Source organism: Furipterus horrens, unplaced genomic scaffold, assembly GCF_987537825.1.
Source record: "Furipterus horrens unplaced genomic scaffold, mFurHor1.1.pri manual_scaffold_2, whole genome shotgun sequence".
NCBI classification, from domain to species: domain Eukaryota; kingdom Metazoa; phylum Chordata; class Mammalia; order Chiroptera; family Furipteridae; genus Furipterus; species Furipterus horrens.
Window position 1 is genome coordinate 53280394 of NW_028327172.1, and position 26428 is coordinate 53306821.

Below are 26428 nucleotides of genomic sequence, written 5' to 3' on the forward strand. Positions count from 1 at the left end.
CTTTACCCCCTTCCTTTATTAATATCTAGCTACCTACACTAATATTTAGAGATTACAAGCAAGCACTAGAAGTAATAATTGCTAAGTGGGTTTTCTATTACTACTTGTAGGCCATTTCTTTAAGCAGATTAAAGCCAAGAAATAAACCATTTAAATAGAAAAAATAAAGAATTTATGATGGTTATTAGTCCACATGTAAGATTATAGAAAGTTTTCATAATTTTTTTTTATTCTTTAGGTTTGTATTTCTTTAATCTTATATTGAAAACATTGGTTGCTGTCATTAACAAAATCACTTACCACTTATTGCTTTATTACCAATAATAAAACTGCAAGAAAATTTAAGATTTCTTAAAATTAGAATAATTGTTCTTTTATTTTTGGTATATATCAAAATATGTTTTATAATTATTTAAAATTATTTCTATATATGATTATGCAATCAACCTGATAATTACATTCAAAATTTCAGCTTTGGGAATGCTTTACTTTTTTCTAATTTACTTTTATTTTATTATGTAAAATATTTACATTTTAATGTCTACATCCTGTCAATGAAGTGTTTCTTCTTTTAAAACAAAATCCACTAACTGTTGCTTTACACTAAAACAGTGCTTTTATTGTCTTCTGTCCTACATCTTTATTCTCTTCTTCAAAGGAATTCTTCCCTTTTAAATCCATATCCTGTTCTTTCTCTCTGCTTACAAAGGTATTCATATCTATTCCAACAACAACAACAACAACAACAAAATAACAATCCTTTGACCCTGAAGCGCTCTGGGCACTTGACAAACTATTTATTATACAATTTATCTAAACTGGTAAGTAGAATTCACTGCATGCATTTCTTCACATTTTGTGTCTTCACCCAACTGAAATATGACTTCAAACAGGGTACTTCTCTTAAAAGGAGCCTGGAGGTGCCTAGTATGGTGAGACAAACTGTATAAAGTTGCAAAAAGAAATGGATGCAGAAAGCAAAACTCTATACCTTTCCCTGTATATTTTAGCACAGATCTATTCCTCCCAGCATATAGACACCTGCTTCAGATTTTTAACATAGCAGTGCACATGATCTCTCTCTCTTGCACACACACACACACACACACACAGAGCCTGGTACCTGGATTTTTGAATAGCCTTCAAACTACAGAGGCTGCCATTGCAGGCTTTTTCTTCTCTTTTTTTTAAATTGACTGATTTTTCTTTTCTTTTTTCTTAAGTTAACTCATTTTTTTGAATGAATATATTCATATTTGTATTTATAAAGCTTATGTTATACCATAACAAACTGGTACATCACACACATCATACTGCCTTTTTTCTAGGAGAACCTCCGAGTCATTTCCTTCTGAGATACATGGGCCAGCATTATATATAACTTTTCTCATAGCTGCTTCCTCCTTATCTCAGGTATCCAAGCCTCCTCATGGATTTATTCCAGGGATTCAGAGAGGATCATGTCTGGGATTATAAATCAAGGAATGAAATTACCACATTGTACTTTCCAGAAAGAGATTAAAATTTTTTTTTTAATTTAAAAAACCCACCAGTTTATCTGTTCAAATGAATCAAGGATTGGGTACAGAAAGTAATTGAAGTTGATTTACATTCTACCAGAAATAGTTCCTATCTCTATTAGAAAGGGACCTGCTAAAAATTGCTAGGGCTTCTACATGGGAAGGGCCTAGATCACTTACATAGCCTTTCTAGTCTCCCAATTCAAAGAGTAGTGCTTCTATTGAAAGATAAAAACAACAATCAAAGGACCCTCACTGCATTGTTAAAACCATAAACTGAGTCCCCCCTCTGTTTTTTTGCTCATGGCGTGAGTTCTTCCATTGATCTCCCTATGTTCAGTCATTAGAAGATCCTACCAAAATGTGAGTATGTTCCCTCAGAAAGGGAGTGAGATATTGTGATTTATAAATATATGTATATATTGTCATTAAGATGACCAAAATAATTATTTCTGTATTTGTTCTTCATCCATGGTTCCTGGTTCCTGGTTCACAGGTCCCAAAATCCTTGGAATTTTCTGAGCAATAAGAGCAATAGGAACATCCTTTATAATAATATTTGGTCTCTTGTCCTCAAGTCCCTGAAATTGCTTCAGAGTCATGAAGGTGAAACAAGTATCTGGATTTATGTTAGGTGCTTTTGGAAAGTACATAATGATGGGGGGTTGCCAGGGGAACCAACCATGAATGAAGGATTGGAACTTTTGGTCCCCTCCTCAGTGATATCCTGGGAGGGGAGAGAGACTGAAGGTTGAATCAATCACCAATGTCTAATAATTTAATGAATAATGCCTATGTAATGAAGCCTCTATAAAAACTCAAAAGGACAAGCTTTAGAGACCTTCCAGGTTAATAACCAAAACATTCCCCAAAAATACAACTACATGGGAGCCCAATGTATTAAGTTATAAACCAGCGGTGATCATCTGGACGGGTAGGAGGGGCAAGAAACCACGGTGCTGTTTGTGATAGCAGCGGGGATAGTGGCGGGACTGCAAGAAAGGCCAGGGGATCAATCCTAGCAGCAGTCGAGACCCCACAGCTCTCGATGCCAACGCTAGGAAAGGCTGCCCCCCCCATTGCCTCGGACAGTAAGGCTCAGAGGGCAGGGTGATGGATCCCAGTATCTCAGTGGAGAGTAACGACAGGAATCCATCTTGGACCCCCACCCTACACGAAGTGTCACAGTGTGGTGAAAAAGGTCAACGATGGTCACAGGTCACCAGGTAGTGATGAGTGCACGGGGCTCCACCCACTATAGCCTTCCCAGGAAGCAAAGCTAAACACAAGACTGTCAGTATGAAGCAGACAACAATTGAAATCCCAGTGATGCAGCTTGCCATGCAGCAGATGCGGGACCTGACAGAGGAACAAATAGGAAATCTTTCTGAGGCACAGTTCAGAGCTATAGTCATACGGTGGCTTACAGAATTAACATAAGATTTGGAATAAGACAGGAAAGGAATGAAAGCTAATCATACTGAAATGGATGAAAACACATACGAGATAAGTGGTGAGGAAATAAAATCCAGAGATCAAATCAACAAATCGGAACATAGGGAAGGAACAGTCAACCAGTGCAGAAAGAGGAAACAAAAAGTAAGGAAAGTGAGGAGAGGCTCAGAAACCTCTGGGACAGCTATAAATGAATGAATATTTGAATAATAGGATTGCCAGAGGGCGAAGAAGAAGAACTAGAAATTGAAAAATTATGTGAAAAAATAATGAAGCAGTACTTCCCAAACTTGGGGAAGGAAATAGACTTACGGGTCCAAAAATCACAGAGAGTTCCAGAAAAACTGGACCCTGGGAGAACCACTCCAAGACACATTATCATCTAATTGTCAAAAATTAAAAATAAAGAGAGAATCTAAAAAGCAGCTACAGAGAAGAAAAGAATTATGTACAAAGGGGTCCCAATTAGACTATCTTCCTGCAGGCAAGAAAGGACTGGCAAGAAATATTCGAAGGAATGAAAAGCAAAAACCTACAACCACAAATACTCTATCCAGCAAAACTGTCATTCAGAATAGAAGGGCAGAGAAAGTTCTTTCAGGACAAAGCAAAACTGAAGGAGTTCATTAGATCCAAACCACTATTATATGAGATGTTAAAGGGACTGGTTTAGAAGGAGGATCAAAACTATGAACATTAAAATGAAAGCTGTATCACAACAACCAACAACAGAAGCTAGGGAACTGAAACAAAGGCAAACTAAGTAGGCACCAAGAGTGGAAAAAGAACTAAAGGTATGGGGAACATATTTGGGGGAGGTCAGTTGGGAGGGGGAAGGGAGGAAAGGGAGGGAGATGATGCAGGGATTAAGAAGCATAGTAGGAGAAAGTGCAGTAGAGAGGAAGAGGTTGAGAAGAGCTATATGCACAACCAATGGACATGGACTAAAAGGCGGGGACTACTGGAGGGAGGGGGGCCACCGGGTGGAGGGGAGCAGAGGGAGAAGAAATTGGGACAACTGTAACAGCATAATTAATAAAACCTATTTAAAAAAAGAAAAGAAAAGAAACAAGGTACTATAGAAAGTAGAGGTAGAAAGGTACAGACTTCTGAGCATCCAGTCATAGCACAGGAATCTGACACCTAAATGAAGAAAGGTGGAAAAGATGAAAGTAGCTTCTCTTCTCAGCAAAAGTTAACTTTTTACTGACTTAACAAACCTGCCAACAAAGACTGGACTCTCAGCTAAAAGAAGCCTTGGTAATTTTTCTTATCGAAAACTCATTTAAACTGAGGTCCAGAAAGGGGAGATAATTTGTCATGGACAGCTGGGTCAGTGACAGAACCTGGACCAGACATGCTGTAGTGACTTCCCAGGCCACTTCTAAATCTAAATTCCTGTACCCACTTTTCCAACTTTCAATGCGCATTTTCTTGTCATCCTTCTGAATTTTATTTAAGATTTATAAATCCAGTGTACAGTGTAGTATGGTAGAAAGAATGTGCTGTTCAGAGGTAAGCAGACTCACATTTGTGTGCCACTCTACACTTGGATGAAGCATTCAACATTTCTGGATATCCCTCTTACCATCAGGACATAACTCGTTTCACGGCATGATCATGAGATTTCATACAATGTATGCAGATGTCTATATGACTAGCATCTGCTTAGAATTGAATTAATGCTTTATTACTTTCCCCTTCAAAACTCACGTTGTTCAACTATATACAATTTAGCAACATATTCTCATGATAATTCTTAAAGAAAGAGAGAGGGAGACCTTCAGCATGATACTTATTCTCTCTTGATTCCTGCTTAATATATTTTGCATCTGGAAAGACGTATGTTCCTGTCATTACCTTTTTCTTATTATCTAAGATTATTTTTTGAAACATCTTTTTATCAAGAGAATTCTTTAATGCATGATACATTAACTGATGTCAGGACTGCTGTCCTAGTTTTGATTTCTAAATCATTTCATTGATTTATTTTCCAAAATGAGAGGTTTTCAGGAGCTTCAGGAACAGGTACAAAAAGTATTCAGCTTCAATCTGATTATACATTTCATAGAACAAAGTTCCATGCAAAATTCTGACTTGCCTGGGAATATAATTTGACTTAAGTACCAAACTAGTCTCTTTTCTGCCCAGTTGTTGATATCTTAAGCAGCCCCCAACTCTGCCTGGCACTCATGACAGGCACCACCTCACAGCCTCACTTATGAACCACTTCATCAGACTTGTTCTAGTTATTCTGTTCTTCTCCAAGCTGTTAGTCTGTTTGTTCTCCTTACATTTAGCACTATTTCCCCAGCTACACCCAGACTTCCTTTCTTTTGCCAAAAAATTTATGTTCTGCCTTGGATGGAAGTATACACCAACTATTTTAGTACCTTTACCTGGACACTGCAGCGAAAACAATAAAAAGAATGCTGAATATGTAAAATGTAAAGTAAAGGAATTGAATTTCTTGGAGATTCTTGCCCATAACACCTGGTTTTAGGCCACCATTATTTCATTTATATTTTTCTCCCTATATTTAGAATACCCTTCCTTTTTCTTTACAATGCCAAAACTATTCATTCATTGTTAAAGATTCAGATAAAGTATAACATCTTCTGAGAAATATTCCAAAATTTTCCCTACCTCTATAGAGTGTATTTGGTATCTAATTTTTGCACTCCATTAATATCCTGTGCATATTCCTATTATGGGATAAAACATAATTAATTTTTATTATACTCATACTAATATAATAATAATTTCTTGCACCATGTTGTGAACTCACTGAAGATAGAGAATTATTCTTTTTCATAGTCATACCATTTCTAATGTATTGCCTAGCACAAATAAAATATACAATGTTTACCAAAACTTGACTAAATTTTAATAAAAGGTCAATATGGAGAATTGGGACAGCAGGAAAGAGAAGGTCCACATACATAGCACATTCAAACATTTCCATTTCATGAAAAACCTCAATTCTTGATTGAAAAGTGGGATTTAGAGAATGCCTTGATAAATCTCATTTTCTCTATCTGTAAAATAGGTATAGTGATAAATATCTCATACAAATGTTTAGGAGATTAGAAAAATATATGAAAGTATAATACCATATAGGACTCAGCATAGAGTAGGTGCTTTATGGTAGGAAATAACTGTGAGCTGTTAGTCTAGCTAGAATTTCTCCTATAATTTTTATTAAAAAAGAAGAGAATATGTGGAAAACAAAAGTTGATATATATTTTTAAATATGTAAAAGATTTCCCATCCAGAAAATTATTTTTTAATATGTTTATTGTTTTAGAGTGAGCAGAAATGAGAGGAAGAGAGAGAGAAAAACATTGAAATGAAAGAGAAACATCAATGTGAGAGAGGAACGTCGATAGGTTGCCTCCTATATGCACCCTGACCAGGAATCAAACACCCAGCCTTTTGGAGTATAGGACAATGCTCCAACCAACTGAGCCACCCAGCCAGAGCCTATCTAGGAAATTCTTACAAAGGAAACTCTTGTTTGAAAAAAATGAATCCTTGAGACATACATGAAAAAAATGAATACTTGAGACATACATAAGAGACATACAAGGCTTTTGAGCATGTCATACCAGTAGAAATACTACCAGCTTGGATCAAAAGATACAGAGAAGGATAAAATAAAACTAGATTGTTAGACTCCCAAAATTCTAAAGGCATGAAACAGGTTGATAAAACTACTCAACTGTGAACACTTGTTATCCTTTATGAAAAAGGAAAAATTACTCATAGGGTAAAGCCACAAGCCCAGAGAGGAAAATTACCAAGTTCAGAGAGTAAAACTATGGGCCAAGAGTTTTTGGTAATTTATAACAGCATCAACAGGAACTTAATACCCTATCAATTACTGAAATTATTTTATTCATTTATTAGTTCAGTGTTAGATTTTTTCTTTTAGAAAGTAAGTTCCATGAGAGTCAAAGACCTTACTCACTACTATATCTGCAGCACTTAGGACAATGTTCACTATATTATACATACAAAATTGTGAAGGAAGAAATGACACTGCCTTTATTCACACATGTCATGATTACCTATGTAGAAAGTCCCAAAGAAGTGACAAAACAAGTTCCTGAACTAAACAAGTATGGTAAGTTTGCAGAATACAAGGTTAATATACATAAGTCAATCGCCTTGCTATATACCAGTAACAAACAAATGGAATTTGAAATTTTAAAAAGAATACTATTTACAATCTCAGCAAAAAAGTAAAATACATAGATATAAATCTAATAAAATATGAATAAATTATTATGTGAAAAACTATAAAACTCTGATGAAAGAAATCAAACATCTATATAAATGGAAAAATACTCCATGTTCATGGATTGGAACTCAACATTTTTAAATGTTAATTCTTCCCAATATGATCTATGGAGGCAATGTAATTCCAATCAAAATCACAGAAAACTATTTTGCAGATATCAAGAAACTAATTATAAAGTTTATGTGTTAAAGCAAGAGACCTAGAATAGTCAACCCACCACTAAAAAAGAAGAAATTTGGAAGACTCACACTCCCTGACTTCAAGACTTACTATAAAGCTATAGTAATCAGAACAGAATAATATTGCTGGAAGAATAGATGCATAGATCAATGGAACAGAATTGAAAGACCAGAGATATACACACAGATGCAATCAACCAATCTTTGACAAAGGAGCAAGGTAATTCAATGGAGATAGTTTTTTTCAAAATTGTTCTGAAACAATGGAGGTCCAAAACACAAAACAAAACCTCACAAGAACAATAAACAAAAAAACTACATATGCCTTTACACCTTTCACAAAAATAACTCAAAATGGATCATAGGCCTATATATAAAACTATAAAGTTTATAGGAGGAAATATTGGAAAAATCTAGATGATTTTGGGTTTGGAGATGAGTATTTAGGTATAGCTTTAAGTGCACAATCCATGAAAAAAAATAAGTTGCAATTTGTTAAAATTCTCTGCAAAATACATTGTTAAAATTTTTTAAAAAACTACATATAAGAAGAAAATATTTGTAAAATGCATATCTTTTAAAGAAGTGGTATCCAAAATATGTAAAGAATCTTTAAAACTCAGTAATAAGTAGGTAAACAACCTACTTTCAGATGGGCAAATTATACCTGTAAAGATACCTTAGTAAAGAAGCTATATAGATGAAAAATAAGCCCTTGAAAACATCAGTTGTCATTAGAGAACTGCAAATTAAAACAACAGTTATATGCCACTTTGCACCCAATAGCACAGCTAAAGTTTTTGTTGTTGTGTTTTTTTTTTTAACTGACCCTACCAATTGCTGGTGAGTATGTAGAGCAGTTAGATCTCATTCATTGTTGGTGGGAATTCAAAATAGTTCAGCCACTTGGGAAGACGTTTCTAGTTTCTTTCAAAGCTAAACATAGTTATAGCCCATGAACCAGACGTCATGCTCTTAGGTGTTTATCCAACTGATTTGAAAACTATGTCCACACAAAATCCAGCATGCAAATCTTTATATCTGGTATATCTATAACAGCCAAAAAATGGAAGCAATTAAGATGCCTGTTAATAGGTGAATGCATAGTCTTCAACTCCTACTTCTCCCTGCCTTTCTCACTCTATTCTAGGCTCATTGGATTTGACACAGAAGGAACACAATATGGTTGTTATCATTTGGAAGGCTTCACTATGCATTTAATCTGATTTTTCAAAAGCACAGTTGGCCTAAATTATAGGTCCAGCAGACTACCTGAGAGACAGCAAGTTTTAATTAAGGTTGATCTAATTTGTTCATTGCTGTAGCTATTTTTTAATATAAACATTTTATTTGAGATTTACAGAATTATTGTAAAGATTTACATGGAATTCTCATATACCCCACACATGTTTCCCTGTTATTAATAACTTAGTGTTAGACATATTGATGCATTATATTGATTAAAGAACGTACTTTGTTCAAATTGTCTTAGTTTTTACCTATTTTCCAATTTCTTTTCTATGATTTCATCCAGGATATCACTTACATTTCTTTGTCACTTTAGGCTCCTCTTTGCTGTGAACATTTCTCAGACTTCCCTTGTTTTGATCGCCAGTTTGGAGCTACATTGGTCAGTTAAATTGTAAGCTGCCCTTCTGTTAAAACTTGATATTTTTCTCATGATTAGACTGTTGTTTATCCTGGCTGGTTTGGCTCAGTGGATTGAGCGTCGGCCTGCAAGCTAAGTGTCGCTGGTTCGATCTTCCAGTCAGGGCACATCAGAGAAGGAAAACTCTGACTCCAAAATCCTCCGCTGCCTTGCGGCATATCTCTTCAGGGGAAAGGCTAAGGGAGTAAACCCCGACAGAAAATCCGGAGCCAGAGTCCCTAAGGCGGTTCGACGTTGTAGTCAACACTGGCAACTCCTGCGGCGCACCTGAAGCCAAGCTGTATTGACTCCGTCTTTCCCTTGGATCCTTCAGCTGCGAAGAGAGGGGGGGTCTGCTGTATGGGCAACAGCAGACCCTCCATATCACCCTGCCCAGGCTCTGTAGCTTCAGCTTCACTGGAGAGGACACTCCAGCGTCATCGCAAGATGTCGATTCAACACGGGAGGAGACAGATACCGTGTCACTCCCGAGTCGGACTGCACAGCCATTCTCGGCGGTGCAGATAGACTCTTAAGAAGCTACACCATCGTCTCTCGAGACGGACGGCTGCCGACCGAGACCGAGAGTACATCTATACAATTGAATTTTATTCAACGACAAAAGAAATGAGCTACCAAGCCACAAAAGACATGAAGAAAACTTAATAGTATATTGCTAAGTGAAAGAAACCAGTATGAAAAAACTACATACAGGACTATCCCATTTATATAGAAATCCAGAAAAGACAAACTCTAAAGAAGCTAAAAAGATCAGTGGTTGCCAGAGATTCTGAAAGTGGGGAAGGAAGGTTGAATTGGAGAAGCACAGTGAATTTTTACAGTGGTGAACATATTCTTTTTTTATTTTTTTATTTTGGTTTTTCAATTACAGTTGTCCCCTTTTCCCCTAATTTCTCTCCCCCACCCAATCCACCCCCTCTCCCACAATCATATCCCTCCCCGTTGTCCATGTCCATGAGTCTTTTATACAGGCTCTTTAATTAAACCCTTCCCTTACTTATCCCCCTTCTCTCCCTCTCCCCTCCCCACTATTGACTGCTATTCTGCTCTTTGTTCTATTTAGTTCCTTTGTTTGTGTTGTTCTTTAGTTTCCTGTATTAGGTGATATCATATGGTATTTTTCTTTCTTTGCCTGGCTTATTTCACTAAGCATAATTCTCTCTAGTTCCATCCATGTTGTTGCAAATGGCAGGAGTTCCTTCTTTCTTTCTGCTGCATAGTATTCCATTGTGTAAATGTACCACGGTTTTTTGATCCACTCATCTACAGATAGGCACTTAGGTTGTTTCCAGCACTTAGCTATTGTAAACAGTGCTGCAATGAACATAGGAGTGCATAAGTTCTTTTGAACTGGTGTTTCAAGATTCTTCGGGTATAATCCTAGTAGTGGAGTCGCTGGTTCAAAAGGTAGTTCCATTTTTAATCTTTTGAGGTAATTCCATACTGTTCTCCATAGTGGCTGCACCAGTCTGCATTCCCACCAACAGTGCAGTAGGGTTCCCGTTTCTCCACATCCTCGCCAGCACTTGTTGCTTGTTGATTTGTTGATGATGGCCATTCTGACTGGTGTAAAATGGTATCTCATTGTGGTTTTTATTTGCATCTCCCTGATGGCTAATGATGTTGAGCATTTTTTCATGTGTCTATGGACCTTCTGTATGTCCTCTTCGGAGAAGTGTTTGTTCAGGTCCCTTGCCCATTTTTTAATTGGGTTGTTTGTTTTCTTGATGTTTAGTTGTATCAGCTCTTTATATATTTTGGAAATCAGTCCCCTGTCTGTGATGTAATTGGCAAATATGTTTTCCCATATGGTTGGTTTCCTTTTCATCTTGCTGATGTTTTCTTTTGCTGAGCAGAAACTCTTCAGTTTGATGTAATCCCATTTATTTATTTTTTCCTTTATTTCTCTTGCTTTAGGAGATGTATCCGTGAAGAGATTGTTACGTGAGATATCTGATATTTTCTTGCCTATGTTTTCCTCTAGGACTTTTATGGTGTCATGGCTTACATTTAAGTCTTTGATCCATCTTGAGTTTATTCTTGTGTGTGGTGTAAGTTGGTGGTCTAGTTTCATTTTTTTTGCAGGTCCCTATCCAGTTCTCCCAGCACCATTTGTTAAAAAGGCTCTTCTCACTCCATTTTATGTTCCTTCCTCCTTTATCAAAGATTAGTTGACCATAGAGGCCTGGGTTTATTTCTGGACTCTCTATTCTGTTCCACTGATCTATATGTCTGTTCTTATGCCAGTACCATACTGTTTTGATTACAGTGGCTTTGTAGTATTGTTTGATATCTGGTGTTGTGATTCCTCCTGCTGTGTTCTTCTGTCTCAAGATTGCTTTTGCTATTCGGGGTCTTTTTTGGTTCCATATGAATTTATGGAGTATTTGTTCTAGGTCTGTGAAATATGTCATTGGTATTTTAATAGGGATTGCATTGAATCTGTAAATTGCTTTGGGTAGTATGGCCATTTTGATGATGTTGATTCTTCCCATCCAAGAACATGGTATTTGCTTCCATTTATTTGTTTCTTCCTTAATTTCTTTCTTCAATGTTATGTAATTTTCAGAATACAGGTCTTTTATCTCTTTGGTTAAGTTTACTCCTAGGTACTTTATTTTTCTTGTTGCTATAGTAAATGGTATTTTCTTTTTTGTCTCTGTCTCTGTTATTTTATTGTTGGTGTACAGAAATGCCTTAGATTTCTGTATATTTATTTTGTACCCTGCGATTTTGCCAAATTCACTTATTATATCGAGTAGTCTTTTAGTGGAGTTTATAGGATTTTCTAGGTATACTATCATGTCATCTGCATATAATGAAAGTTTTACTTTCTCTTTCCCAAGAACATATTCTATATGACACTGCAATATAGGATACATGACACTATGTACCTGCACATTTATAGTTTAAACATTATAGCACAAAAAATAAACATTAATGTATGAAAATTTTTAAGAATTATGTAGGAGGTAAGGGGATACCAAGATGAAATAAAATAACTGTAATAAAACAGCCTCACTGTATATGTGGGAAAACATCACTGAAGGGGTTAGAGAGAAAAGGTTCTGGCCCAAGTACTTTGAAAATTACTGGAAACTGTAAGAGTAAAATAAAAGAAACTGTACATAAGAATTGTACTACAGATGATAAAGTATTTCCACATGAGTATGGATCAACCATTATAATACCAGTACACATGAATACTGAATTGAACAATTGAGTACATGGATGGTAAAGGGTGGTCATCAGGTTCCTTACTGTTGGAGTGGGAATTTACAGGTAAGCAAGGAAAGAAGCTAAATAATCATGTGGTAATAGATTAGAATTAGAGACATGAGTACAAACTCATGCTTAGGTTTACATAGATACATATGATTCTGTATATAAATATTTATATGTTATTATATACATACACATATATGTACATGTTACTAGACTCACATACATTTCCTTGCTGTGTCAGCTAAGAGAGCAAGAAGCAATGACACTCAATAGCAGAAGCACACCTAGCTTCCAGATCTTGGTTTTATCATGCCATGCTCCAGTAAAACCAATTGCTGATTCTAGAACTGGAGGAGGAAATATACAAGATGAACCTAGAACATTTGTAATATCAGGGACTTAGTAAATGCCCCCAAAATTTTGCTTATATGATTACACAGGTGTGTCAAAGAAACAAAGGAATCAGCTGAACGAACTGTCTAGTCTAATCATGAAAGACCAGACAAATTTTAATTGGTGGACATTCTACACAACAGAAGTACACTCAAAACTGTCAGTGTCATCAAAAGCAAGGAAAGTCTGAGGAACTATCACAGTAAAGAGGAGCCTACAGAGACAGGAGAAGAACATGTAATGTGGAATCCTGGATGGGATATATGATCATAAAAAGGATATTAGGAGTAAACCCAGGTCTATATGGTCAACTAATATTTGACAAAGGGGGAAGGAACATCAAATGGAGTGAAAAGAGCCTCTTCAACAAATGGTGTTGGGGGAACTGGACAGGCACATGCAAAAAAATGAAACTAGACCACCAACTTACACCATACACCAGAATAAACTCAAAATGGATCAAAGACTTAAATGTAAGCCATGACACCATAAAAGTCGTAGAGGAAAAAATAAGCAGAAAAGTTTCAGATATCCCACATAGCAACATTTTCACTGATATATCTCCTAAGGCAAGGGAAATAAAGGAAAGAATAAACAAATGGGACTACATCAAACTAAAGTTTCTGCTCAGCAAAAGAAAGCATCAGCAAGATGAAAAGGGAACCAACCATATGGGAAAATATATTTGCCAATGATATCTCAGGCAAGGGATTGATCTCCAAAATATATAAAGAACTTATATGACTCAACACCAAGAAGACAGACAACCCATTTAAAAAATGGGCAAAGGACCTGAACAAACACTTCTCCAAAGAGGACATACAGAGGGTCCATAGACATGTGAAAGAATGCTCAACATCACTAGCCATCAGAGAGATGCAAATAAAAGCCACAATGAGATACCACCTCACACCAGTTAGAATAGCCATCATCAACAAATCGACAAATAACTTGTGCTGGAGAGGATGCAGAGAAATGGGAACCCTGGTGCAATGCTGGTGGGAATGCAGACTGGTGCAGCCACTATGGAAAACAATTTGGAATTTCCTCAAAAAACTAAAAATGGAACTGCCTTTTAATCCAGCAGTTCCATTGCTAGGATTATATCCAAAAAATCCTGAAACACCAATTCAATAGAACCTATGCATCCCTATGTTTATAGCAGCACTATTTACAATAGCTAAGTGCTGGAAACAACCTAAGTGCCCATTTGTAGATGAGTGGATCAAAAAACTGTGGTACATTTACACAATGGAGTACTATGTAGCAGAAAGAAAGAAGGAACTTCTACCATTTGCAACAACATAGATGAAACTAGAGAGAATTATGCTTAGCGAAATAAGTCAGGCAACAGAAGAAAAATACCTTATGCTATCACCTATTACAGGAAACTAATGAACAACACAAACAAATGAGCAAAACTGAACCAGAGAGCATCAGCCTAGGATCTCATTACCTGACTGATTCTCTGTACATATAGGCCACACTTAATCCTGTCTGTATCGCTGCCTCCTGAGATTCAACTGTTTGGCTGAACTGAGTGGCTGGGTTGGTGAAGTATGGGGTGGTCTGTGGGCTTCACTTTAAAACTGGTTTCTCTTTTCTGTCCTAATGGCTTGGACAGAAAGAGCCCAGAGGTCTGAGAGGGGGGAAACCTAAAATATTTCCCTCAGCCCAAACTAAGTATTATGGGCAAAAGGGTTTTGGACAGGTGAGATGTGCCTGGCACACCTTCCTCCAAAGAAGCCCTTTTTTTCCCTAATGTGGAACATTGAAAAATTAATTCCTGCCTTTTGTCATCTAGTGGTTATGGAGTGAATGATGTCTTTTAACCCTGTTGCCAAATCTGTTGCCCCCAGAATACAACAAGAATGCCAGCCTGTTAAGCCAAGCACACCGTTGTCCGGGGACAGCCAACTGACCTGCAGTCTACACGATCCATGTAGGAAGGCCACCCTCCCCTCCACACCCCCACTCTTATTAGGGATTTCTGGACCCAAGGGTAGGTAGAACGACGACCATGTCCAGCTTGAAGCAGCTAGAGGAGCTCGAGACCTTTGCCCATTGTCCTTTATAAGATTATAAAGGGTCTTAAGTCTGAGAGGGAGGGATTGTTATATTTTATTGTTAAAATAATTAATTCATTATTATTATTTTTTTTAAAGAAGAAGAATATATGAAAGGGTGAAGTGGGAGAGCTTGTATATATGATCCATGGGCATAGACTTCGGGGGGGGGATTGCTGGGGGAGGGGGTATGCTGGACGGAGGGGTGCAAAAGGAAAAAAATTGGAACTATTGTAACAATATAATCAATAAAATATACTTAAAAAAGGATATTAGGTAAAAATTAAGGAAGTCTACATAAAGCATAAACCCTTTATTTAATAATAATATATCAATATTGGTTTATTAATTATAATTAATGTATCATTCTAATGTAAGGTGTTAATAACAAGGGCAACTGGTTTTTTAGTATTATGGAAACTTCCTGAACTATATTCACAATTTTTCTATAAATCAAAATCTCATGAAATTAAAATTTTTAATTATAAATAAACCATTAATACTATATAATTTCCTAAATTGTTGTTTCTTTATCTTTTTCTGACCAAAAATATAATCAAACCTGGAAACTCCTATTTTAGACCTTTTGAAAACCTCTTATAAGAGTTACCCAGTTTGATACTTATTATAATTCTCTGATATACCTAAAATAGCTATTGTTGTTATAGTCTGGAAAATTAAAGTCATGAAATATGTTATACTTTTCTTATGGCATTTAGCCAGGAAGTTTTAAAGATAAATTTCTGATTCTCTATTCACCACTGCTGTGTTACACACAGAAGTTCACACCTAATTATTGACGTATTTATACATGTATCACCAGTACCTTACAGAGGATCTGGTTAGTAATAGACTCAGTAAAGAAGATGTACAGTAATCAATGCTTTATATTTAGGTTTTAAGACATTGATAACTGAAAGAAGACTCGGAGGTAATCTTTCCAGCTTGGACCTTTTCATTTTGAGATAAAGAAAATAAAACTCAGGAAAGTGAAATAATTTGCCCATGTTTATTTCAACAACTAGTTAGTACCTGAATGAGAGCTGAAATCCAGTTCCAATTCTAGTTCTTTGTTTCTTCCTTCAGCAGTATTCTAGTTAATAGACTGTAGTATAAAACATACACACATACAAACAAACTCCATCTATGGGAAGAAGACTTATGAAACAAATTGCCATAAGAATTGTAATGTTCTTAAAAGTTCAAGAAAACCTCTAAGCAGATGTTGCCTAAAGAGCAAGAAAATAAAAATTAAAATATACCAAGAAAGAACAGCTGTAGACAAATACTGCAGGGCATTAAATTGAGCCATGAACTTATTGATTTTAAACTTTTTGCTCTGCAAAAAATGGCAGTTTCATATGGTTTAACTGAAGAGATCTTGGCAACTGAGTTAACATAAAATAATGTAGTAAAACCTGCCTATCATATTGGTATGCATATTAAAATAGTATCAATTGCATCAACCTTTATGCATGTATTAAAAATAGCATTTATATACTTAGTATGTATTTATTGAGCAATTTTTAGGTAAGGCATTGAGTTTTATGTTTATACTATTTAAAAGATAAGATATAAACCCTAAGCTGAAGGAGAAAACATGGACACTACCATCGTAAAACAATAGTTCATCTTTATTAATCACAGTGTAAGAGAAACTATATTATATCTTTTTATGGGTATCTTATTTTAACTCTCTAACAGTCTTCAAGTTAGAGAAATATCATCTCATTTTCCAAATGAGAAAACTGAGTCTCAAAAAGATGAGAAAACACAAGAGATCACCGAGTTTATAAGTGCCAGAGTCAGTGTCTGAACTCAGATCTGCCTCTAATTTATATTCTCTTACTCATGTTGACTTTTTAAATTAAATGTAGAAGGTGTTGTTGACAGATAAAATGCTTCCACACTACTGAAGAGAGTGCAAATTGGGAAACTGTTAGTTAATATTTAATCAATGTGAGATTACAAATATTCTATGACCCAAAAATTCCAATTTATATTTTTTATAACCAACTTTAGATTTGTCTACTTTTTACAAAGAACTAATTTTTGGTTTTGCTTATCCTCTTTAGTTACTCTCTCTCTTTTTTTTTTATTATGTATACTTCTGTTTTTGTGCTTATTACTTTTCTTTGGGTTTAATCTGTTATGCTTTTATAAATGTCTTAAATTGAATGCTTGCTAAAAATTTTCAGTTTTTATTTCTAGTTAATACATGCACTTATGGCTAAAATTTTTTCTCAAAGTAACATTTTGATTATATCCACAAGTTTTGATTTGTACTATTTCTATTAGTATTCAATTCTAAGAATTTTCTAATTTATTAAAGATTATTCTTTGACTTCAGATTAATGCAAAAACATGTTTTTAAATCTCCAACTGTGAGGGAGGTAGTCTTATTTAAATTGTTATTGATTTTAATTTAACTTCATTCTGGTCAAAGACTATAGTCTAAATTGAAAAGTCTGATACTGAAGCAGTATAAAAAATTCATATCAGTGACTACCTTAGACTGGTGGTATCAGGAAGAAAAAACAATCACCTACGAAAACCAAAAAAGCAGGTATTAAGCTAAGCAGAAACCCCAGAAGTTGTTGCTTGATTAGCCAATTTCTGAATTAGAAGCCAGGACAGAGCTGCAGGCTTAGCCTGAGTGCGCTTAAAAAGGAGAGTATGAAACCAAAATATACATGCTTTAAGTTTATTGAGGAATGTGATCCCAAAAGGCAATAGAGAAATGTGTACCAGGTTGGCTATACCCAGAGCCTTCATAAGCCTCCTGTAGGGACGTTTATAAGATTCCTCAGAACCCATGTACACTGTTGATGTGAAAACTATATGGAAGTTTCTCAAAACATTAAAAATAAAACTACCATATCCAGCAATCCCACTTCTGAGTATATATCCAAAAAAAAAAAAAACAAGAAATCAGGATCTGAAAGTGATATCTGCCCAACAGATGAGTGGATAAAGAAAATGTAATATATATCAGGTGCTATATATAGATATATAGATAGTAAAATTGAATATTATTTGTCCTTAAAAAAGAAGAAAATCTTGCCAATTGTGACAACATGGGTGAAACTGTAGGATATTATACTAAGTAAAATAAGCCAGACACTGAAAGACAAATATTGTCTGATCTCACTTCTATGTGGAATCTCATAGAACCAAAGAGTAGAACAGTAGTTTTCAAGGGCTGGGGAAAATGGAGAGATGTTGGACAAAGGATATAAACTTTAACCTTCTTGGAAATTCAGATGTAATCATGTCATCTCCCCAGTTAAACAATTTAATATTTTTCCATTACTCTGGGAATAAGGACCATTTCATGCCAATCCTCCTATCTCTCTGTGCTCCAACCACACTGACCTTTCTTAAACCAGGAGCCATGCTTCTTTATCCACAGGGCCTTCATGCGTGCCATTTTGTCTGTCCCTTCTTCTGGTTAACTTCTTTCACCATTAAAATCTTATCTCAGATACCTAAGAATCATCCTCCAAGAATTTATTTCTGTTTTTCCACACTTTCCTAGGTCCCCCAGTTGGAACATGCCCTCCTGATACTTAACACCATTTAAGCTGTGTATTTATTTGCATGCTTATGTGACCTACAGCTATCTCACTTATTAAGCTGTTAACATCAGGGTAGGAAGTGGGTTTTCATTCATCGTAATATACCAAATGCCTGCAACTTCCTTATATGTACTTCAAAGGAACAGAAATATTCATAGAATTAAAGGTTTCTTAGAAAATAATCATTTTTCTTCCCATCTCTATTGGGTATAATCTAATGTTTTTGACCCTTATCATTCAGTAATACTTCCTAGGAAACTTCATGTGTTTGGACTGCTTTCATTGTGGTTTCCTTGAACAAACTTGGTTAGTTTCTACCTTTAAAGCTTTTTTCTCACTGTGTTTCCTCTATAGTGTCCGTGTTCCTCCATTCTACCCTTCATAGTCTTCAACACATTGAGGCCTAGCCCATGTTGCTTCTCTCAGACTCCTGGTGATTACTTTTCCCACAGAATTCCTAAGGCTATTTTTATCTCTTCTGGGTCTTACTGTGCATCTCTAATTGTCAGTTCTCATACCTAATGGACAAAATTTATTTTAGAACATAGGCCAAAGGTCTTCAGTCATCAGCCTACAGATTGGAATAAGTCTATAATTATCTTTTCTTGAACCCCACACCTCTATTGACAAATTCCAATAATAGACAAGAATGGGCAGAAATACCTGATACAGAAAAATGGAGATAAACCAAACATAATTCATTATCTAATTATATAAAATAAAATCAGCATAGTGAGGATACCCAGAAGAAAAATTAGCCAAATTCTCCAACACAGAGTACATGTGTAGATCTTCAAAGACTCTCAGTTACAAATGACAACATCTGTATGTGCAAGAATCACATCAGAACTCTCTGAAATCATAGCTGTCACCTTTGGTTCATAAAATAATCTTCATTTGTGTCAAGGACTCCTCCTCTTGGCTGAGACCTATCAATCTCAAAGCTCTATAATTTGTAATCTAAATATGAGCTATACAATATACAGCCAAGCTCTCACACAGCACACTCATACTTTCTAGGCTAAATCAGGACTGCTCTAATATTCCTGAATTCAGTGCCATGGAGCCCAGAAAGAAATCAGTTTGCCAGATGTCTCTGAGGAATGGTAATGGGCTCTACTCATTCTATGTGTCCATATATTGCTTTGTTGTTGTTACTGTTATTAGTCTTTTTGTTTTTAAAATCTAAGAATAAGAAGATAACACAAAAATTCAGATGTTCTGTTTCTCATAAACATTCAGAAGGCAAAAATGGACACAGCTTCACCCACAGCTACAGAGTAGCAACTGTACATCTTAAAAGAAAAACGCATTCTCCAATTTATGCATTTCCTACCACCTGCTATTATATCTCCATGGACAGCTACATTCATTTACTTTACCTACCAGGAGGCCTTAGGCCTGCTTCTTTGTGAATCCTGATCTAAATTGTAAGCTCTTTGTGGGCAGGAGCCTTGTCTTACTTAGTTTAGTTTTTTCCACATCACCTAACATGGGGTGTTACCTATAGCATGAGACAGAGTAGAGTTTGTAAGAACAGCAGAGATGGAGTTCAAATCCTAGTTCTTCTCCTTGGTAGTTTTAAGGTCAAGGGAATATTTCTTCACTTGTGAAGTAGAAATATCTTTTAACATCCATTTGATAGGGTTACTGTGAATTCAATTATATTAAGCAAAGTCTCAGGCACTCCACAGATGCTAATTTATCATTTTTATTATTACTTGATTAATTGTGAAAAGAACATGCAAAGAAAACTGAAGACTAGATCACTGGGCCAGCAAGAGACACATTAAACAGGTGGCAAGGCAAGAAGGAGATGAGGCATGAGATAGCAATTTGAAGAAATCAGGAATGGTAATGTTTAATCAATATGAAAATGACAAGCACAAAAGAGCCTGGATGATGCTGAATACATTTTCTTCTTCAACAATGAGGACACAGGCCACCCCAGAAGGCTGTGCAGATTTCCTAGTTTATATTACTAGACCTGTTCTTACTCCCTGCTATCTTGTAATTGACATGGCAAATGAAAGTCGGCTCTGAGATAGGGTTGCAGAGCCTGCTAAGGCTGGTGCCCTCTCCAGGCCAGGTAGGCCAGCCTATCTGCAACACAAAATAACGGTGTCATACTTTTCATATCTGCTCCTAATGAGGACAATTATTATTATATTTAGTTAGTTACTATCATACTTATTTAAACATGCATTGCTTGTGTTGTTATATTGAGTACTTGCCATGAGTTAGGCTTTATGCTAAAATCTTTACATATTTTGCCACAACTAATTCTCAACACACTCTTTAAAGTATGTTGGAATATGTACTATTATTAGCCCTCTTTTATAAATAAGAAATCTAAAGTTCATAGGAATTAAATCACTTGAAATTTCTCAAGTGACTAGCAAGTATTAGAGCCATGGTTTGAACCAACATTTTTCTGATTTCAGAGGCCTTGCTCTTAAAAAAGAGCAAGAAAGAAAGAAAGAAAGAAAGAAAGGAAGGAAGGAAGGAAGGAAGGAAGGAAGCAAGCAAGCAAGGAAGGAAGGAAGGAAGGAAAGAAGGAAGGAAGGAAGGAAGGAAGAAAGGAAAGAAAGAAAGAAAAGAAAGAAAGAAAGAAAGAAAGAAAGAAAGAAAGAAAGAAAGAAAGAAAGAAAGAAAGAAAGAGGAAGGAAGAAAGAAAGAAAGAAAGAAAGAAGAAAGAAAGAAAGAAAGAAAGAAAGAGGAAGAAAGAAAGAAAGAAAGAAAGAAAGAAAGAAAGAAGAAAGAAAGAAAGAAAGAAAGAAAGAAAGAAAGAAAGAAAGAAAGAAAGAAAGAAAGAAAGAAAGAAACTAGTTATTTTCTTCATAGGAAAAAGACACCCAGGCACCCAAAGGCTAATTCTAGCTATTTATGAGTAATTTACATTTTAATTTACATTTTCTAATTTTCAAGAGTAGGCATAAATTGTATATTTATAACTTTTAAGAACCAAGAAAATTATTTTTGAAAACCCTTTTCATCACTGACACCATTAACATCAGTGTCATAACTGTCATAATTGTTTTGAGATAACAGTTTAGTCACTGCCCTTGAATCGTTTGTGATCTGCTAAGAAAGGAAAAGCATGGATATAAATAAGTGGCTATATGACTGTCTTGTCTTTCATATATATGAATGAGTATATTGTTTTAGTATCCTTTCTGTCCTCCTAAACCTATAAAGGCAGGTGAGAAGATCAGTTAACCTAAAGCTATCTAAAATAAAATTGCAATGCTAATGTCCCCCAGTACAACATTCCAACCAGTTTCTCCAACTATAACATTACTACTGACAGAGAACATGCCACCTGCTAAAGCAGGTTAGCTATTCCTAGAAAGCTCTGACTTCTAAAAAGCATTTTGTAAAGTCAGAACAGAGTCCTTCCTCATACCTCTATCCATTGACCGCTGCTTAGTTTCTCCTAGAATTTCACAGATCAAATCTCACTTTACTAAAATGGAAAGAAGAGTAAAAGAAACATACAGGTGCAGAAACTAGAGCAAGCCCTATAAAACTACTTCCTTTTGCAAATCAACCAAGAATACTAAATTATTAGTGGCCTTCTGTAGGCATTGGTTGGCGCAAGCAAATAGTAATTTGGACAACCATTTGAATTGTTCAACTTTGAAAACATTAAACTGGTCAAAATTGAGTCTGCAATTCAATGCCATTTCCTGATTTTTGTAGTTCTTCCCATTACAGGCATCAATGTCCCCAATATTTCAAATATGCCCTCTTCCTGAGATGATCTTATAGTGAGCATACCAGTTGACCTTTGTTCAGTTATCAGCAAAAATGTATTGTATCAGTCATGTGCCAGGTACTGTGATATGTGCTGGCAAAGAAATGGTTAAAAAAGAAAATTTCTGTCATTGTTAGAATTTATTCTGTTAGGGTAGACTAACAGAAAATAATATTTAATTTGATAGGTGCTACAAAGGAAAATGAAGCACACAAAGAGATTGAGAGTGATTAGGACAAGAATGACAATAATAGGAACTTCCCTCCGATGAATCAGCATTTGAGCAAAGATCTGCAGGAAGAAAGTGAGATAGTCCTGTGTAACTCCAGGCAGAGCAAATAGTAGTGTACATTTCCTGAGGTGGGAACAAGTTTGCAATACCAATAAAACAGGAAGAAGAAAGCCAGAGGGTGAATGGTAAAAGATAATGAGAGACTGCTACCTATGAGGTGGCGGTGGGGTTGGGGGTGGAGACAAGTAACACAAAGCAATGTTTTGAGATCACCAGAACCATTCTGGTTGTTAGATAGAAATAATTGAAAAGATAAAAATATAAAAGTAAGGCCCTGGCTGGTGTGGCTTATTTGGTTGGAGCATTATAGACTGGAAGGTCACAGGTGCAATTCCTGGTTGGGGCACACACCCAGATTGAGGGATTAATCTCCAGTTGGGGCACACGTGAGAAGGCACCCAACTGATGTCTCTCTCTCACGTCGATGTTTCTCTCTCTCTCTCTCTTTCTCTCTCTTTATCCCTTTTCCCCTCTCTTAAAAAAAAAAAAAAAAAAAAAAAAAAAAAAAAAAAAAAAAGAGCAATAAGAAATGTCCTTGGGTCCAAGATTAAGGCATTGGCAGGACTGGTTCTTCTGAGGCCTCTCTCTTTGGCTTGCAGATGGTCATCCTCTCCCTGTGTCTTCAGGTGATCTTTACTCCATGCGTACCTGTATTCTAATCTCCTCTTCTTTTAATGACATCGGTCATACTAAATTAGGACCTACCCAAAAACCTCATTTAACCTTAATTACTTCTTCAAATAAAAATACAGTCATATTGTAACAGAACCTCTGGGCAGCTCCAACTGAAAACAAACCCACGGGCTCTTTAGTTAGGGGCCGATTGCCCACCACCAGAATTATAACTCTCAATACCAGAGTTTAGTGAAAAGAAAAAGAATTGTTTATTTAACAGTTATATAGATTTAGTTATTTGCAGATTTCTATTGTTAAGTCTTATGTTCCTTAAAACACCCATAAACACATGTCCTTGCCTCCTCCTACCAAACCAGGCTAGCTTTAGAAAAGTTAGAGAAACCGTTTCCCTACTTCCTAGGCACAGTTCAGCTTTACCAGTAGCTGCCAATCACTCAAATCTGATTGGGGAGGTCCTTTCTGTGCTGTGGTGCCCGCCAGCTCTCAATGCAGAACCGCCTGGATTCTCAGCCTCCTTGTAAACTGCCTTCTTCCTGCAAACCACATGGATCTCCTCTCCTCAAAACCGCATGGTGGCGAGAGCCTCTTAAAGCAGCCTGGAGACCCCTTCTCCAAGCCACATGGAGAACTTAGCTTCTTTATTACGCATGGAGAAGGCTCCTTCACCAAGCCGCATGGAGGGGGCGAGAGAGCACAAGAGCGACAGCGAGAGCGAGAGCGAGCGAGCTAAAATGTCTGCAGCTGCTTATATATCCCTGACTGCGTCCTCTGACACAGTGAGCGTTGCAAACAGTTCTGACCATTCACAGAACCTTACTAGGCTCTGTGTGCTTTTTCCATACCATCCCCTGGTTCAAGACTCCTCCCATCTACCTGAGGCTTTGGATGCATTAAAGCCATTTTGCATAAGAAAGACAATAGCCACCAGCCTCAGGCATGTGGAAGCATTCTAAAAGCTGCTTCCTTCTCCCCATCCCCCAGCCGCAAACTCTGAGGATTTTTGGACTCCCCTGTTTCTGTAACAATATTATGAGGTACTGGGCATTAGAGCCTCCACATATGAATTTTGTGGAGACACAATTCAACGCATTACAGATGTAAAATGTCAGAGAATAGAGGATACCAGAGTAAACTTACATTTTTTTCTATCCTGAGCACTATGGAGTTTCCATTTACTGAGAAAAGGAGAGCAGAGAACAGCAAGTTGCGAGGTAAAAATCACCAAGTGAGCATGTTGAGTAGGCAGTTAGATATGATAACGGAATTTAAGGAAACATCATGGCAGTCTGAGATGACTGCTACTTGTGCTGGGCTTGGAGATTCCCAGGTGAAGCCAAGCTGTGAATCTAGACTGGCTGCTGCTAGTGTCACTACTAAGTGACACTAAGAGGTATGGGAGCCAAGGACTTACTGAAACCAGAGCTATTACTTCTCTGAAAGAGAAGTGGGAAAGAGCCTCAGGAGATCTCCAGGGTGGGGCAAACAGTGTTAGACAGGTTGATGGAGTCTCAGATATGGCACCTGCCTGCCTGTTCTGTGGCTCTGCCCACCTTTCTGTCTGGGAGAAAGCTGTCCCCCAGCTCTTGCCTTGATGCCAGACACTTCAGTTCCTCCCTGTATGCCACTGGTGCCTTTCAAACTGCTACCCTGGTGCTGGAGCTCAGAGGGGGTGGGTCTGAGTAAGTTCATGTGTGGGTTATTTAAGAGGAACTGCTTGGCATTCCAGAAGTTTCTTCCATTGGCTCAATCCCGGCTAGTTTTTGAAGCCAGAAGTTATGGGGACTTGTCTTCCTGGCACTGGTTTCCTGGGCTGGGGGGCCAATTGTGGGGCTGGGACTCCTTGCTCCCGAGATGCCCCTTCCAAATTTGTATCCATCACACACGGATGTGGGACCAGCCCATTCTGTGTCTTTGCCCCTCCTACCCGGCTGGATGGATGTGGTTTCTTTAATCCCATAGTTGTCAACTCAATTTCTACAGGTTATGAGTACTAGTTATTTTATAAGTTAGTTGTAATTTTGAGGTGGTTGTGCAAGGAGGCGAGCTGTGTTTACCTATGCCACCATCTTGACCAGAAGTCTATATTATGTATTTAATTAACAAATATATGACTATCAAAGTTTGGGATAGTTAGATATCAAACAAGTAATATAAATCTAGGAAAAAGGATGGAATACTAATGTTGGCTTTACTGGAAAGTGGGGAAAGGAAGATCAGGCTTAGGGATGCTATCTCAGCTAGCAAGTGAACTTCTTGACACACTGAAGATAATTAGAAGAAACTCACTACAGTGGAGGGCAGGTATCAAATTCAGGAAAATAATTATTTTAAAAATATTTATTGCTGTGGAAGACCCCAGTTCAGTTCAGGTTGTTTAAACAAAATTGCATGCATGCTCACAAGATACTAGGAAATGTGGTAAAAACTAAATAGAAATGTATAAGGCATAACACCTGACTTCAATAAGCCAATGTGCTTACATTTATTGAACTTCTATATATGTAAGACAACATTCTTATAGCTAAGGAGAAAGAGATAAATAAGATCCTTTCTCTGCATTTTAGCTATTTATAATAAAATATAAATAGACAGAGGCTGCCATTTGATATACAAGGCAGAGAGTGGCAGAGATGAGGCTGAAGAGGCCAGAAGGGACCTAATAATAATAAACCTTGAAATTCATGCCAAGGAAGTCAACGAGAAGTCATTGAAAGTTTTCATCAGGGCTGTAGCATGATCAGATATACAATCCTTCCTTCTGTGTAAAAGATAGTATATGGGAAGTGAATGTAGAGCTAGAAGGATAAGTGAAGAGAAGAAGAGAATGAATTAAGTTGCTAGCAGAAGAATGCTTTCTTTACGTCAGCCTCCACTCACAGACATCCAAATCAGTCCAGCATCACCACACCCCATCATTCACTATAAGCAAGTATTGCTACCTTAGGCCTCCGCACATTGCCCTCATCACTACTTCCCACAGTGATGGCAAAGTACTCTCACATGACTTATTCAGGTAGACTTTTTGCCCAGTGCCTTGTAAACAGCAGATATACAAGGCATTTGTGTTTGCTTGACCACATGAATCAGGGAAACTGTTACAGAGTGGACACATGCCTTGCCTCCTGTTTTGTTGGCTTCTTCCTAACTTGGCAAAAATCTGTGGTCTTGTAAAGAAAGGACTTGGGCTAAAAAGCATTGAGGAGCATCTGTGCTCTGTTTACACAGCTCTGTTTTGAAATCTCCTGTCCCTACTTCAAAGAGCCTGACAGCAGCCAGAACCAACTGTTTGGTTAATGAAAGTACAAGGACTAAAGAAGAAAGAAACAAAACCATCTACAACTCCCTTTTAAAATAT